At 41.1% G+C, this 10,111-nt stretch overlaps 1 long non-coding RNA gene across 1 annotated transcript in view; it reads right to left on the reverse strand.

Annotated features, from left to right (window-relative positions):
- The window catches only part of LOC109289392, a 12,421-nt gene extending 10,560 nt beyond the window's left edge, over positions 1–1,861 (reverse strand). The window contains exon 1 of the long non-coding RNA XR_002095349.1: positions 1,851–1,861. This is a non-coding gene — a long non-coding RNA (uncharacterized LOC109289392). The remainder of the gene's footprint in view (positions 1–1,850) is intronic.
- Positions 1,862–10,111: the final 8,250 nt, after the last annotated feature.

Genomic DNA, 10,111 nt, shown 5'->3' on the forward strand with positions numbered 1-10,111 from the left:
AGAAAAAAAACATTCACCATAAATGCATTGTTCAAGAATGCTATATGTTCAATAGAATTCCCATACCTAAAAAAACCTAATTTAATCATTTAAGGTTTAAACTTAAATATTAGAAATGAAGAACATTTTAGAATGTTTAAATTAATGCTTATAATATAAAGAGCCTAATCTTCAAGTTACAGCACAGTCTGTTTATGTTAATTTTACAGCTATGCTATCAGAAAAGGAAATGAAGGCCAGAATTGTGCAAGATTTAGTGATTTTGTTTAGTTGGGCTTCATCCAGACTTTGCACTGTCCCAGTCATGAGTGTTCAGATAGCTGGTGTTTGACTGTGAGCTTCAGGTTTCAACACACAACATTCAAAACAAGATCCAGTGAGATGACCAAGGCTTGCTTGAATTTCTGTCAAAACCATCCCAAATCCATAGGAGTTAAAATCATCTTGCAGCACACACTTAGGAATCTGCCAAAAAATAGACCTGTTAATTATAAAGGTCTCCAGGCAGAAACTTATCACTTATAAGTCTGCATAGCACCAAACAGATCTATGGTGCCATATAAATAATGCATAATGAAAACAGCGATAACATGGATGATCTCTTTCTCAGAGCTATTTGCATAATTATATACTTGCCCACAAGATGGCAGTAGAATCTTTGAAATCTCGAAGTATGCAATCAATACATGCATAGATTTACAAATAAATGGAAATCTAGCTGCCTGGGCTGTACTGGTAATTCTAGCCCATTACACTGTAAGGTGAAAACAGATTTTTTCTGAAACAAGCGTTGTAAAGCCAGGCACATTTGGAATGTTATTTTACCAAATTCCTTTGATGAATAAAGAAAAATATTTAAATAAGTGAGGGATGGAAAAAAATGGATTAATCAGATTTATCTTTCCCCAACTTTCAAAGCATTCTATTCTTAACATTATCCATCCCAGTACCTGCAGACGTCCTTCCCATTTCCCTAATGTATTTTTCAAAACCCAAGAGATTGATATTGCAGCAGATTATTTAAAAAAATAAAATTCTAAAGAGAAAAGTAAACCAAAGGTATTGAAAACTCATTGCTCCTATGGAGGTATTCAGTGGTTAGTTCCATATAGAATGGCAACTGTGTTATTAATTACTCTTCTCATTCAGTTTGCTGATACAAAGATGGGCCCAGATCATAAAACCTAATAACTGAACACTCCTCCAGATCTAGGAAAATTTAGATTTTGATCTGGTTCTTGGTCTCAGCTTTATGGCTCAAGCTCATTTCTGAGTGATACGAGGATGTTGCAATAGCTCTGTTCTTGCAATGATGCTCTTATCTGGTATATCCACATTGAAGGTAAAAGTCAAGAGGTTGCCTTATAATAAATCTCCCTCAGTGGAATTTTTATTGGAAAAAATAGGACATGCTTTCTATAGAAGCTTTCTCTAAAAGAGATTATGAAATACTATGAAAACACTTTTAGAAAGTAGCTGAGTTCACCCTGAGAGTCCCTTTGGTTTAGTGATGAGGGGAGGGAGACCTACAGAAAGCAGAACCACTACAACCTCTGTCCTTTTACCTTTATAAAACCCTGTCCTTACTTTGTCAGACTAGCAGGGCATAGTTTCATAGTTTCTAGGGTCGGAAGGGACCTGAGTAGATCATCTAGTCCGACCCCCTGCCATGGCAGGAAAGAGAACTGGGGGCATGTCTACGTGAGATGCTTAACTGTGCAGTAGCATAGTTTACTGTGCACTAAGCATGTGCATCTACACATGCACCGGCTTACTACACAGTAAACCTTGCTAATCGTGAGAAAATTTGCAAATCCCAGCCCCATGCCCCGATCAGGTAATTGAGGCACAGGGCTTTGAAAGAGCTGCAGGGTTGGGGTAGGTCCCAGCCCCTGGCCCAATCTGCCAGTGGGGCAGCTAGTACAGAGCTACCTGCTAGCTGCCCCACCAGTGCATCGGAGCAGGGGGCTGGGAACTGCCCATCCCCTGCAGCTCTTTCCAAGTCTCCTGCCCCTGATTGGGGAGCCAGGACCAGGAGCTCCCTGTTGCCAGGACAGAGGGACATTGTCCCTGCCCCAGCAGCAAGCAGCCCCCAGGGCCAGGAGACAGCTGTTTCCTGACTTGGTGCTCCCTGCCAGCCCCTGGGCTAGCACCCAGGGGGGCTAGAGCTCCCCCTTGTGGTGGCAGGGGCCCATTGCAGGCCCCCAGGAAGCACAAACAGTTTGCAGCAAACTGTTCTCACTTCCCTGCATGTGTAGATGCCTGTCCAGGAGCATTTACTCATGAGTACATGCGGAAACCCTCATTATTCATGGATTTGGGATTCGCGGTTTCAAATATTCGTGAATGCCAAACCTGCTTCTTAAATACACTTAAAGGAGCTCCTTGGAAGTGCTGCGCATGCCACCGCTGGGCTCCTGCCATTGCCAGAACAGCCATCTCCCCCACCCCCACCCCAGCTGCTGAGGGCACTGAGTTCACAAACACAGACCCCGTTCATGAATGCAGTGCCTTATTCGCAGATTTCACCATTCACAGGTGATACAAGAACGTATCCCCCATGAATGGTGAGGGTCACCTGTATTTTACTCATAAGTAAACTGATCCTGGATTAAATGTATGTGTAGATGCACCCACAGTCTTGCCATATTAAATGCAACTTGTTGCAACTCCTGCTAATAAAGGTTGGAGACTTCATGTTTGAAATGTTTTCAACATACTAGCATTAGTAAAAAAGCAGTACAAGGATTTAAAAGAAAAGTTATTCTAATAAAAGGCAACACTGCACCAGGCTGAACAGCATTCCCTTACTATGACTGGAATATGCTGGCTGCTGCCAGTGTGATGCTCTAGCCAGGGATGAGGTTACTGGCAAGTCCACCAGTGACTACCTCTAGCAATAGAACACCATCATCCACCTGGTTTCAAGGATAATACCATAAACATTCTACATGGGGTAAATGCATCTGGAGAGTGGGGGGGCTAAAGGTATTTTTCCATTTTAGGTTGAAAATGTAAACAGAAAAGCTGTGGTTCCCTTCTTCCTCTCCCTCCCCCCTCCCCACAGTAGCTCACAGCTGCTACACATCCCCTCAACTAAGAAGTCAAGACACACTGCATAAGAAATTAGTACATGAGGAATTCAATGGTGCAACTAGAACTCAAATACCCAGTTAAATCAGCAAGTTCTATGGCAGCTAAGTTAGTGGAACCATTCTTCCACTCAAGCTAGCAGACCATCCTTTGGTTATGCAGTGCTTGTCAGCCCTCACACTCCATCTCTGCTGGTGAAGCTTTAGCATGTTGAAGGCTTTCTAAACATTGTGTCAATGTTCATTTGTTCTCCCTTTCCAGCCTCTCATGGTTGGATCCATTTAATGAGAAACAGAAGTTACTTTACACAACTATCCAACACTGCCATTATTGACTGCCTGTGCCCCTTCTACTCACCCTCAGCAATCAGCTTGTCAAAGCAGAGTACCAGATGTTTTTGAAACACCATTTTGCACTTGCTTAAAGGCTACGTAAGGTGAAGACCATAAAGAATCAGGCCCAGTAATTAAATATAATTAAAATGGCATTATCACATGATGTATTGTTTGGGTGGATGGGAAGAGAATAAGGATACTGTAAACAGGATACTTCGACACTTACCTTTTCCACCCATAAGGAGTTCACCCATGTGGGTTCATTCTCAGGCCAGGCTCCAGTGTCTTGGCAGGTCTGGGCTGGGCAAGAAGGCTGAGCTGGGGTCATGGAAGAGAAAACCTGGTGGAGAACCATGATGCTGAGTCCCTGGAATCACGTGTTCCCACAACAGGACTCCATTGGTCCAGAGAGCTTCTAGGAAAAAGAAATGAGGAGCCAGAGGACTGGAGGCAGAGAACTGATGCATCAGTGCATGTTTATTATTAAGTAGATTAATTAAAGAGTGGCCAGGACTGTTTAATTAAGTCAAAGGGTGGACTTTAGCAACCAAATAGTTTCTTTTTTGTTGAAGTTCATGAATTGACAAACATTTGCTTATTTTATTTATACTGGATCCTGTGCTTTTTGGGGTGCATTCACAAATTAACAAATTGTGATCAGTAATTGATCTCCCTTGGATCATACTGATAATCCTTATGAATTCATGAATTAGTGGGCCACTAAGTGTTAATTGACAGTGAGATGAACCTTGGGAGACAATAGCCAGCAGAAGATTAACAAATCTTATCGAGTTGCCTTCCTTTCTAATGTGGAGATGAGGTAATGGATTCTCCATTGTAAGTAGGCTGATGTTTCAGCTGAACTTGAATTGGGGGCCTTTAGGGGCAGCAAGATACAGATGCTGATAATTGAGCAATTGATGAATGTTATGGTCCTTTTGTGAGACTAAAGTACTGATTTAAGTTGATTTAATTAAGGACTAAGACATGTCAGAAACTGGACTAAAGCAACAAATTGGTAACTGGATTACATAACGAGATTGACAATTTGCATCTTGAGAGGAAAGGGACAGGGGTAGGGGAGGAGAAGCCCTATGAAATAATCATTCAGGGTGAAGGTATCCCACGGTTCTCCATAAATATCCATCCTACCTTTTTCTATATTACAACAAGTTGGGGTGAACAAGACTGGAGGAGAGGGCAGTAATTAGACCCTTGTACCAGGGGAGTGAAGATGATCAAACATCACCTCTGACAGATACCCAAAACAGTGGTTCTCAGTAGTGGCTCCATGACTGTCCCATCAACTCACTGTACAATGAATGAAAAGACACACAATAAAACATTATTGAACCTTAGAGAGAAAAGTTTATGTTTATAGAACCCATCATCAACTCTCATGACAATCTGCTATTCACACCTACTGCCTTTGAGGATACACAGGGCCAACATTTCTTCCTGTTTAAGCAGCAAAACTCTGTGAGATTGAAAGAAACTATATCCAATTATACTGAAAGATAATTTGGCAGCACTGATCGTGCAGATCAGATATAAAGAAATACTGATTTTAGCCCTCTTTCACTTAATATGTTGAGAGGCTGAGAGCCATGGGACTCTTCAGCCTGGAAAAGCACAGGCTCAGTGGTGATCTGGTGGCCACCTATAAGTTTATCAAGGATGTTCACCAGTATCTGGGGGAATGTCTGTTCACCAGAGCGCCCCAAGGGATGACGAGGTAGAACAGTCACAAACTCCTCCATCACCATTTCAGGCTGGGCGTAAAGAAGAACTTCTTTACTGTCAGAGCCCCCAAGGTTTGGAACAGACTGCCGCCAGAGGTGGTTCAAGCACCTACTTTGAACGCCTTCAAGAGACATTTGGATGTTTACCGTGCTGGGATCCTATGATTCCTTCTGACTTCCTACCCCTGGGGCAGGGGACTGGACTCGATGATCTTCCAAGGTCCCTTCCAGCCCGAATGTCTATGAAAATCTATAAAATACACAACAGAATTCTGAATGTATGTGTTATGAGCTTTTATGATTTTTGCCACTGACAAGGCAGGCTGCTGCACTCCATGCTAGCTGAAGGTTCCAGAGGGGAATGCTACAACATGACACCAACTCACAGCCTGCGGAGTTCAATGAAACAGGCCTTCGGCACTACATGCACAGAACAAAGGAGCAAATTCAGAAACAAAGGTGTTCCAACAAGCAACTCAACCCCAGATGTCTGCCTATGCATTGGGCATCCATTTTTCAAAACTGAATCTGAAGTTTGGTATCCAAATTTCTATTTTAACTACCAAATTGTAAGTGCAGGTACCTAAGGAAGGGGCCAAAAATTAAGAATTTTGGCAAATAAAATGTAAGGGCCAAGGTGCCCAAATCTGGGTAATCAACAGGTAAAAAAGTTTAGAATTTCTCTGGGGGTAGTTCTCAGTGGGCACGTCTACATGAGACACTGTTCAGTAGCCTAATAACACTGCACAGTGGTGTGCTGGTCAAAAACCATGCTAATATGCTATAGCACAGTGTTATCAGGCTACTGTGCAGTAAGCATCAGAAAAAATTGTGCACCGTTGCTACTGCTCAGTAACTGTAGTTACTGCACATTTAGTTAGTACTTTATTAACCAAGTACTAAACTAAATGCACAGTACTACTGAGCACTAATGAACATGTAGATGCACCCAGTGTGAACTCAGCAGGTCACATGATGTCTTAGGTTCTCTTTCTTTTTTTTTTTGCTCTGGTAGATTCATTTTTTATTGAATAGCAGAGTAAATAGTCAAGTAAAACTAGGGTAAACTGTTGGCAGGTATGCCAGGCTAAGTAGCAGTCATTTACTTTTCTATAATTAAAAGTCAATATACAAGCATAACATTATTGTTTCAGTACAAAATACAGTACCATAGCCTATATGTTGCTTCTGAGCCTGTTGTACTAACAAAACAATCAGCTCAGCTCACTCTGCAAAAGAGCTGCTCTTAAAACTAGCCCACTTTATTGAATGATTGCACATATTTTGCCTGAACAGACCCAAGTTTTTTCCATGTAATGCTAAATTTACATTACTGGTAGCATTGATGAGAAAGGCCCTGATTTCCATTGCATTATGCATAGTGGAAGTGTCAGGATAGCTTTGATGGCATTTAATTAAATATTTGGCAGAGTTTAATTAATTAAATATTTAAACATTAAATACTAAATAGGATGTGATATCTGCTTAGTGGACATTATGTCTCAATAGCCATTAGTCATTAAGTAGATCTCAAATTGCCCCTAGAAGGCCCCCCTCAGCTAAGTGAGGTCTTAAGTATAGGCACTTTTGGATCCTCATTAATAAGTAACTGAGGCTGGATTAAGACTATGCAGAGACTGATATCCCTATTAACTGAAATGTTAATGTCTCTGGCTGAGATCAGGCTCTCCAGTCCAGACAGCAGAGGGTGTCCTAAGAATGAAGCAATGAGATGCACCATTCTGAAAATGATTTAGAGGGCAGTAAACTTTTACCCGTGCTTTGTTAAAAATAGTAACACAAATCATAGCCCACATGCATGTTCATGGCAGTCCTTGCTAACCCAGCTTCAGGAGGGACCTGCTGAAGACCAGATGCACAACAATGGAAACAGTCTACAGGATGCCTGCTGAGATAAGCTCTGCACTACCACCTGGTGGCTTCCAGGTGAAAGCCATGCTTAGAGGACTCTGGCCCTTCTCAGTTGAAGTGCAATCATGGGAGTTTATGGAAGGAGAACAAAGATGTAAAGTACAGAACATAAACATAAAAATCTAAAATGCCAGGCTATTTCATATCAACTTGAGGGTGTTTTAAATGAATTATATGGTTTAGAATTCACATAGGTTTCCATCTACTTTAAGGTAGTTTCACTGCCAGAGAAATGTAAAGCAGCCTCAGTGTAAGTATGAATCACCGTATTGTACCACCTGCCATATTCTCTGTAACCATTCATTAGGGTTTTGTTTCATCCAAACATCTGAAGTACATGCTGTACCTTAGGCACGTGAATAGTTACATAGAAGTCAAGAGGACTCCTCATCTATATAAATTTAAGCTTGTTCTTAGGATTTGCTTAATTAAGGAGATCGAGGCTTTTAAGATAATTCAGCAACATGATCCACAATCATCTGCATTCCCCCTCTTGGTGAATCAGTGCAGCGAGTGGTAGTTTGGTCCATGCTTCTCTGGGACTATTCATTTTTAGAAATTCAGTATATTTTCAGTTAAATAAGGGAATATGTTCTCACTTGAAATTTTTAAATATTATGGCGAGTTTATGCTATATATTTGTGGGGGGGGTGTATCTTGGGGGTGACTGTGCCCCCTCAATTGCATAGCCCAGTGAGGTCCAACTATATAGTACAATATAGAATCATAGAAAAATAGAATTGGAAGGGATCTTAGGTAGTCATCTAGTCCACCCCCCCAACTTAAGTTAGGATCATCCCTATCCAATAATGTATGTGTGTGTGCGTATACATTTACCCTGTATATATATATGGGGGGAGGTTGAGGATGGAAAAAGCCTATTGACGGATTTTTGTAGAGTGGAGCAGCTCTCCATCAGTATGGTCCACATGACCTCCAGTTGCATTCTTTGTATATTTAAGAAAAAAAAATGTAGCAATACCTGAAGCCATTTGGAGAAGCATTTTAAAGTAACTGAAAGAAAACAAACCATCAAACATTAAGCAGCACATTCACTTGCTGAATTACTAGCTAACTGCCAACTGCGGATTTACTTTTTAATTTTAATGCATCTTGTTTTGTGATGTCAAGTTGTCAGAAGACACAGGCTGAAGAATACAAAACAAATATCAGTGCCACACTTCCTAATAATTCAGACAACCAGCTTCCTCTCCTCACATTATCTTCACAGCCCAAAGTGGGGGGAGCCAGTCTGAATTGCTTGCAATCTGGTCCTCTCCCCTGGATTACTGCTCTCCCAGTTCTTTCTCATGGTGGTTTTGCATGCTTGTTGCTTGCTGTTAAAAGGCTTTTCATTTTCTGACAATTTATAAATATGTATTGGGCCTGAAGGATGAGGGTAAAGCAAATGCTGTTTCTTTTTTTAAAGAAAATTAAACATGACAAACTTAGTTATTCATGCAAACCATCAGCCTGTTATCTCTGATTATGCAGGATCCAAATGGTGAATATGAGTGAATGAGTGCATTCATCAAAGTAAACTGTCAGAGGCAGAAACACAGTTTTTAACCTACCCTTACCTATTTTCTTTTGTACTTATATTTCAGTATCTTCAACAGGCAGTTCAGTTGCTTAATACCAAGAGCACCTATTTTTCTACTATCTATTTTAAGGGGATTAATTAACCTTGAGAGACTGATGGGGGAAAACTGCATGTAGCTATCTATTGCTTTAAAGCATCACTTCATCAGGATATTTTAAGCTCACAGTCCAGAGCATATGGTATTTCAAGAACAGAAGCTGAATGTACAGTACATATGTATTCCTTCACACAAAACGCATTAAAGGAGTTTAAGTATTTTGTTAAGCCTCTATATGTGTGCATATGTATGTATGTGTGGGAGAAGTAAGTGGAAATAAACTTCACACATAGGAAAATAAGTGACACAGATTTATTTTCATCTCTCCACCAACCTGCCCCATAGCAACAGTGAAAGCTTGGGATATGTAAACTTGAGAAAACAAGAAATATTTTATCAAATCATCTGAATTTATGGTAAGTGCCAAAGTTTACTCTTGTGTTTAATACAGAAAAGCTGCCTCAGAGAGAGTGATTCTTATATTAAGGAGCAACTTTGATGTTGTAACATGCTGGTTAAATGTGGCTTAACAGGCAGCCCACTGTTAACTGGCCCAGAGAAGAGACTACTATATCAACAGCTAAATGAGGGTATCCCTTTGAGCCAACAGTGACAGTCTGTTGTTTTGAGCTGAAGGCTCTTTGGTATCTTCCTGCTGATGACCGTGATGTCTGCAGCACAGATTTTTGGCCAAGTACGGAGTGAGGAAGTGGACAGTTTGGAGGAACAATAATAGATTGGGAAATCTCTTCATTCAGAGTCACCATATTGCATGGCATTAATCAACAGTTGTTTGCAGTTATTAATTGTTATCCATGTGGGTCTGACTCAGGAACCCTTGTTCTTCTCAAATGACAGCCTTGTAGCCAAGCCTGACTTGCATCAGGCAATCAATCCTGTTGCCTGATGATAGGCACTGGATTACATTGCAGAACAGGTATAAAGGGCAGCAAAGGAGAACCTGCACTGCTGCTCAAAGCTTCTTTCTGGAATTATAAAGCCCTCCAATTTATAACTCAATTAATCTAGCTCCCTTCACAGTTACTTGAAGTAGTACTCAAGATCAGAAGATAGTCAGCAAGAAAGGAATGTGCCTTCCAACCCCCACAGTTCCTGTTTTGGAAATGGACTGCTTGTAAAAGGTATAAATTCTCTGGTAGATGAGTGACAATTAGTCTAAAAAAGGGGTTACTAAGCAAACTGTCGGGCATGTACTTATATCTCAACTCCTGCTCTAGGTGGTAGCTGGGAAGGGTAAATCTCAGGGCCAGTGTTTTAGTAATACAATCTAGTGATGAGACTAGCCCATGCATGGGCCACTGGCCTGCCTATGGGAGGCCTGAGGCACTAGGGGTGCCTGCCTATACAT

This window comes from Gavialis gangeticus, unplaced genomic scaffold (genome assembly GCF_001723915.1).
Source record: "Gavialis gangeticus isolate Ggan-Ray unplaced genomic scaffold, GavGan_comp1, whole genome shotgun sequence".
Classification (NCBI taxonomy): Eukaryota; Metazoa; Chordata; order Crocodylia; family Gavialidae; genus Gavialis; species Gavialis gangeticus.